The 7,329-nt window shown below is 37.2% G+C and overlaps 1 pseudogene; it reads right to left on the bottom strand.

The window, feature by feature from the left end:
• Nucleotides 1-2,093: 2,093 nt before the first annotated feature.
• Nucleotides 2,094-3,026, bottom strand: LOC127207431 (olfactory receptor 4S2-like; annotated as a pseudogene).
• Nucleotides 3,027-7,329: the final 4,303 nt, after the last annotated feature.

The raw sequence follows: 7,329 nt of genomic DNA on the forward strand, positions 1-7,329 counted from the left end.
CAAAAAGTTATAGAAGTGTGAAACACAAAATGTGATGCATTGTCATCATACTGTACTATAGATTTGTCAGTGTACACACAGCTACGGGAATTAGGAACCTGGGTCAGTGCATGAGTGGTGACTGAGCCTATGCAGAATATTGGGAAGAGACACTGGAAACAAGACTCAAAGTGCAGATCTAACATTACTGTGCAGTGTATAAACCTTTAAAGACTGAAAGGCCAATAAGACTATGCAATGCTAGACTTAAGCACAAATAGCAATCAATCAGGTTGATGTAGCCATAAGAAAGTGTGTGTGTGTGTGTGTGTGTGTGTGTGTGTGTGTGTGTGTGTGTGTGTGTGTGTGTGTGTGTGTATGTTGGGTGGGGCAAGGTCACCTCAGGAGACTTCTGTAAAGAAGGGGAAGGCAGTCACTGCCCTAGCCTCAGATCCATTTGACACTTCACTAGTGTCCTAGGAGTCTCTAATAGATCAACACTGTGTGTATTGGATGAGGATCATTTTGAAAAATCTGTGGAGCTGCAGTGGCTTCATTCATCATGCGCTGTGGCCTCCCAAAGGCTTATCTTGACACCCTCCACACACAAGCAGGTGTTTCTATATTGGTATATCTATTCATCCATCCATCCATCTATCTATCTATTTATCCATCCATCTATCTATCTATCTATCTATCTATCTATCTATCTATCTATCTAGTCTCAATGGGATAGAAATGAATATGAGGGTAGAGGGGCTGGTTAAATGGTACCGTGTGTGTGTGTGTGTGTGTGTGTGTGTGTGTGTGTGCGCGCGCGCGCATATGTGAATGTCATAATAAAGACCAGTGTTTAATTTTAATTATCTTTTATTCATTTATTTTAGAGTGGCATAAGGTGAAGGCAGACATAATATGGGAGTGAAGATCAGTGTCCATCTTGAAGGAATAGGTTCTCTCTCCTTTTTGGAAAATAATAGGGACTTTAGAAATATAAGAAGTTAGATAAAGGAATGAAAAGGAGGTACAAAGATCTAGTCAAGTCTCAAATTTTGTTTGCATGGAAAGAAGGAAACTTCTTGTAGGATTATCTGACTCAGATAATGAATCAGATGAGAGAGCTCATTCTTTAGGCGGCCCTGGGATTTCAAAGTAACCCAGGTTGAAGATGAAATCCTGATCCTCATCCTGAACGCGTCTCCCACACATCACCCACCCACATATACATTTTTTTTTCAGGGTTGAGGTTTCAGGCATATCCAGCAAACACATTTTTTAAAAATCATGTGTTTGTAACAATGTTATTTTTTTAGGAATTATAGCCCTTCCCACAAGTAGTGTATATTCCATCCTCAGTTTCATCCAAGCCTATGTATAGGTGGAAGTAGTAGTATGGATGATTCAATTTAACAAAATACAATGAAACAATGATAAAGACACATTTGCTCCCAATAAATCTCGGCTGTTGGATCCCAGTGGAGGGAATGCTAGACTCAGAACTTTATGTCCAAAATAAGAATGGGATGAATATGATGCCATAATGAAAAGAAGAATCTCACAGTTCAGTCTGATCTTTTAATTGATTGCTAGAGTAAAGGGAAATCATCAATAAAGAACGGAAATTTACCAAAATTAAGCAATGAAAACTAATCTTTGTCTCTAAAATATGTTATTTTTAAATTCTCTGCCAGCTGTACCCCAGTTTTAACGTTATGAGTTTAATATGCTCTCTCTCTTTTGAAATCATGTCAAGAAGACCTTAGCTTGGATGTGGTGCTTTGCATGTGTATGAACATTTATGCAATCTCTAAGGACCACATTTACAATGAAAGAAACAGTGAAGTATTTCAATAGTTTGTTCTCACTTAAAACAATAGGTAAGTAGAACACAGTAATAGTTTTTATAAGAGAATTCTTTGTCATTCACATTTCATAAAATTACCTGACCATAACATATTATTGTATGTCATGATTATCATACCTTATTTCCGTATAACACAGAGCCCCATCATTTCTCTCCTGATTCCTATGACATTGCTTCTATGGTTTCCTAAATAATGCCATTAGTCAAGGGTGAAGAAATTGAAGATTTACAACATAAATGATACATTTGGCTACTTCCCAGGAGTCTCCCAGGAAACCTTTCTAGTCCACAGCTTCCTCATTGCATTTTTTACTTCTGCATTTCTTAGAGTATATATCAGAGGATTCAGCATGGGAGTGATAATGGTGTAAAATACAGCCACCATCTTGTCCTCTGAAAAGGTAGTGTCAGGCCGCATATACATGAAAGTACAGGACCCGAAAAAGATGATGACCACAGCAATGTGGGATCCACAGGTGGAGAGCGCTTTGCGCCTGCCTTCTGATGACTGCTTTCTCAAAGACACAAGAATAACTGTATATGAGATTAACAAGATGACAAAACTTCCCAGTGTAATGGTACCACTGTTGGCTGTTACAACAACACCAACAGTGTAAGTGTCTGTGCAGGCAAGTTTCAGAACAGGGTGTACATCACAGAAGTAGTGATCAATCTCATTGGGTCCACAAAAGGGGAGCTGCACCACCAGAGCCACTTGGACAATAGAATGTAAGAACCCACCCACCCATGTTCCTAGCAACATCTTATTGCATCTCTCCCGGTCCATGATAGTCATGTAGTGGAGGGGTTTACAGATAGCTACATAACGATCATAGGCCATGACGGTAAGGATGAAGATCTCAGTGCAACCAAAGAATGAACGCTAAATAGTTGTAACATGCACCCCACATAGGAGATAGTTTTTTTTTTCACTAATAGGTCAGCAATCATCTTAGGTGCTATGACTGAGGAGTAGCAAATGTCCACAAAAGATAGAAAGTTAAGGAAAAAATACATGGGAGACTTGAAAAGATTGCCCAAGCAAACTGTCAGCATGATGAGGAGGTTCCCAGAACAATGACTATGTAAAAGAAGGAAAACACCACAAAGCATACCTCTCAACCTCTGGGTTCTGAGAAAGACCCCAGAAAATGAATTCAGTGACATTGTTTACTCCTTTCATGGCATATAGTCCTTAGGGCCATATTCCCAAAAGGACATTAAAATACCTGAAAGGCAAATAGAAAGTCACCAACATTCATTTCTATTTCAAAACAAATAAATACTTATAAAGACTGACGGTGGAAGTGGAGCACTTTATGTTTTTCATTCTCAGGTTTCAGTTGAAGTGCATATATTCTGAACAACTTACCTCCATGTTATAGCCTGTGACTGTTCAATGCAGGTGGAAGTGAAGTCCAAAGACATAAGACCAATTCTTGTAGTCTCATGTGACTTTTGCAGACTGTCTCTTTTCTACTTTTTACTTCAGCTTCTACTTTTCATGCATCGGATTCTAAATGTACTTTTTGCTTATTTTGTGTTATTTTTCCATTACACTTCAAACAAACTTCCCTATTTGAAACTATGGCAATACTTATATACTACCAAATGCTTGCTGTATTGTTGTACAGAAATGAGAAAATTTGCTCAGATTTGCTCTGCTTCATACTTCCCTTCCTGGATGTCACATCTGCTCAGAATTCTCAAGTAGCACAGCCCCAGTGATTCCTGTAGGTTTCCTTTCTCCTAAAAGTTGGATCTTCTGGAAGTAAAAATTACGGCCTTCATCTGATCTCAGAAGTTCAACATCACTATGTGATACTGTAAAAAGAAACTTAAATTAGACATATTTGATTCTGAAATAATTTTACTGACACCCAAATGAATCATTTTAACTTTATTGAAACTTCTCTTATTTAATTTGTGATATAGTGAGTCTTAAGTCATTATCATTTGTCATTAAAAGCAACATCTACAGTGAAATAAATCACTCCATAAACTTAAAATAGCCAAAAAATTCTGGAGAAGAGGAAAAATAAAAGAATATGCAGCGATATAATAAATATTAATCATAATAGAAGGAGAATCTCGTGTGGATGAAGTCAGCTATGCCTACTTGATCAACATGAAAGTGAAGTCCCAGGTAATTTCTTTAGCTGCAAATGGAGTTATTTTAGATTTTCTCCCTTGACTTGATATTTAAATGTCTACCTGAAACAAAGACATAAACAAAAGAGGTTGGAAAGGCTCTGCTTTTTAACTCAATGTTTCTTCATGCATCTTGTTATTTCCTGCTTCATGTTAGCTACACCATACCATTCAGTGTGGGAAACTGTGAACCCCATATTTCTGGAAGAGGTTATTTTTTAGTTGGGCTGGAATGAGTCTCAGGAGAGGATGAAGTTTAATTTCAATAGAAGAATCTTTAGTGATGGAACGGCAGGCATTCTAATGAGGTGTCATTGATGTGGAAAAACAGCTATGGATGAGTTGGGATTAATAGAAGTTCAACATTCCTTGCTGTAGTGAAGGCTATCCCTTGGGCGCATATTTCTCAAGGTCCACTGTTGCTACGTCTTTCAGCCACAGAACCCTCCATTTTCAGTTGTCTTTTGCAGAAAGAGGGGGCCAAACCATGAGCTTCTGAAAAGCCATGTGTGCTGTGAGCTTCAGGTCTTTGTCCTAGTATTGTATAAAAGTCATGATAGATCTGTTTCCTTTTGTGTATTATAAATTAGTGGGGAAAATGTAGAGGACAGCAGCAGTAGTCTAATCAGATTTTAATCAACATCAATTCCATGGCTTAATGAACTGGTACTCTTCTGGCCATCTACTGATTTTAAAATTACAAATTATTCAACACAAATGAGCTCATATCGCAGAAGTTTGAAGCAATTGTTATATTATTTGTTTTCCTAGAATAGATACTTACCTACAAACTTGATACTATCCCTCTAAGGTCTAAATAAGGTCTAAAACACAGAAGAATAGGGGAAGCACCCTTTTTCTAAGATAGTGTGTACAAAAAAGCCTACTTTTTCAGCACTTCAGACTTAATGATGTTCTTTCCAATGACTAGTGTTTTTTATTCCCTTTTATGATTCCCTATGTCTAAGGTACTATATATATATATATATATATATATATACAGGTACAAGTTACCTTATGTCATTGTCTTTGTAATCCCGTATTTCCTTTTTTCACAAAATCCAGGGTATATAAATGTTATGATAAATTAAAAATAAGATGTCATCCCCTCCTTTCACAAACATTCTTTTCTTAGTTTGAAAAAGAGAAATCTGCTGATATATTTCAAATGGGTTTAACTCACGTTATTTCTTTAGGTTCTCCTTATACAGTGTAGAAATCCTAAATACTTATGAGCAGCTAATAACAGAAAATCCTGTCTCCCAAATGCAGGATGGCAGAACTGAATCTTCCTTGTTATGCATTCTCTCACTTACTGAACTCTGCCAGGTCATTGGGCCTTTGGTAATAAATGTTTCTTCTGCTTCTTATGTAGTCTTGTTAAGGAGAGAAAAGAAATCGGTAATGACCTTGGGGAAAAGGTATTCCCAGAGTCTTTCTTCATGGTCAGAATAAAATTGCATGCCTAAAATTAACTTTAAACTGTAGTGTCTATTGAACTTAAAACTAAATAAATATTTAAGTAACAAAAATAATTGGAGAAATAGTCACTTTTTTGTTTGTTTGTTTATTTTTCAAGACAGAGTTTCTCTTTTACACAGAGCCTTGGCTGTCCTGGACTCTCTTTGTAGAGCAGGCTAGCCTTGAACTCACAGAGACCTGCCTGCCTCTGCCTACTGAATGCTGAGATTAAAGGTGTGCATCACTAAGCCCAGCTTGAAATAGTCACTCTTAACATATTTGGTCAAGCATGGTAGTGCAACTTTTGATCCTAGCATTTGGGATGCAAAGGCATGAGGTCTCTATGAGTTCAAGGCGAGCCTGCTCTACACAGAAAGTCCCAGGCAAGCTATAGCTACATAATGAGACCCTATCTCAGATTAAGTAGCCAAAAAACAAACAATTAAAGTAAATAAATAAATAAATAAATAAATAAATAAAGAAAGAAAGAAAGAAAGAAAGAAAAGTGTGAAGGAAGCCTAGAGGTAGGAGACAGATTTGGAGATGAATTGAGCCGAGGGGTAGCTAAATGATTCTCCTCAAAATTTATGGGCATATATACCCACAGACAGTTGAGTATTTAAACTCCATTAAAATGTCATTGACAGAAAATAAAAATAAAGAAAATTAAAACATAAAGATAAAGTAAAGCACCACAACTTTCATCACAGTTCTGGGGCCTCTCAATGACACATTAGTTTTCTCTTTGACTCCTAGGCAAAATATTCATACCAAATGGGGTAACTAGGAAGAGTCTTTGTTTCTGGAATAAGTGACATGATTTTATGGGTCTGTTTTACTCTTATAACACAATGTTATGGAAGTTTATCATGTAATTGAATTGTTGGAGAGTTGTTCTTGTTTATTGCCAAATGGTATTCTACTCTGTAGTTATTCCCTTGTGGGTATTTGGATATTTATATTTCCTGCTTAGGGATAAAATGAACAATTCTTCTGTGAAACTTATGTGCAATTCATGGACACACACATTTTCAGTTTTCTTTCATAGGAACTGTAAGCATAAAAAGAATGAAATTATGTCATTTGCAAGAATGTGGATGGAGCTGGATATCATTATAAGAAACAAAATGAGCCACACAGAGAAAGAAAATATATAACATTTTCTCTATAATGGAGCATGGCTATCATCTATCTATCTATCTATCTATCTATCTATCTATCTATCTATCATCTGTCTATCATCTGTCTATATATTTATCTATCTATCTAGAAGAGGAGCTATGTATAAGAAGATCCTAAAGGGAGCTGAGATAAAGGAACAAAAAGTTATAGAAGTGTGAAACACAAAATGTGATGCATTGTCATCATACTGTACTATAGATTTGTCAGTGTACACACAGCTACGGGAATTAGGAACCTGGGTCAGTGCATGAGTGGTGACTGAGCCTATGCAGAATATTGGGAAGAGACACTGGAAACAAGACTCAAAGTGCAGATCTAACATTACTGTGCAGTGTATAAACCTTTAAAGACTGAAAGGCCAATAAGACTATGCAATGCTAGACTTAAGCACAAATAGCAATCAATCAGGTTGATGTAGCCATAAGAAAGTGTGTGTGTGTGTGTGTGTGTGTGTGTGTGTGTTGGGTGGGGCAAGGTCACCTCAGGAGACTTCTGTAAAGAAGGGGAAGGCAGTCACTGCCCTAGCCTCAGATCCATTTGACACTTCACTAGTGTCCTAGGAGTCTCTAATAGATCAACACTGTGTGTATTGGATGAGGATCATTTTGAAAAATCTGTGGAGCTGCAGTGGCTTCATTCATCATGCGCTGTGGCCTCCCAAAGGCTTATCTTGACACCCTCCACACACAAGC

This window comes from Acomys russatus, chromosome 24 (genome assembly GCF_903995435.1).
Source record: "Acomys russatus chromosome 24, mAcoRus1.1, whole genome shotgun sequence".
NCBI classification, from domain to species: domain Eukaryota; kingdom Metazoa; phylum Chordata; class Mammalia; order Rodentia; family Muridae; genus Acomys; species Acomys russatus.